The sequence below is a fragment of the Fulmarus glacialis genome, unplaced genomic scaffold, assembly GCF_000690835.1.
Source record: "Fulmarus glacialis isolate BGI_N327 unplaced genomic scaffold, ASM69083v1 scaffold7632, whole genome shotgun sequence".
Lineage (NCBI taxonomy): Eukaryota > Metazoa > Chordata > Aves > Procellariiformes > Procellariidae > Fulmarus > Fulmarus glacialis.
The window spans coordinates 29674-30000 of record NW_009197095.1 but is presented as its reverse complement, the minus strand read 5'-3'; positions in this window follow the sequence as shown (position 1 = coordinate 30000).

The window sequence follows — 327 nt, the reverse complement described above, 5'->3', positions numbered from 1 at the left end:
GGCCCCAGAGCTAGCGAGAAGAGATTCTGAAGTGGCACGGGAGAACCGGGCAGAGTTTGTTGTAACTATGAAAGCTACCAGCTGAACTGACAAACAAGGAGGAAGGATCCACCTACAAGCACAGCGGGCAAGGGGAGGGTGGTGTGTAAAGCCATTCTGTTTTCTTTAAGTAGAAATCATCGTAGAGAAGAGGTCTAGGTCAATGTTCTGGCCACAGCTTGCTTCTGCCATGGCTCGCTGGATCTCTCACGGGATTTTCACCAGAAGCTCTGTGTGTACACATTGCCTGAGGTTTTACCCTTCATACCCAAAGGGCTTCGTACAGTG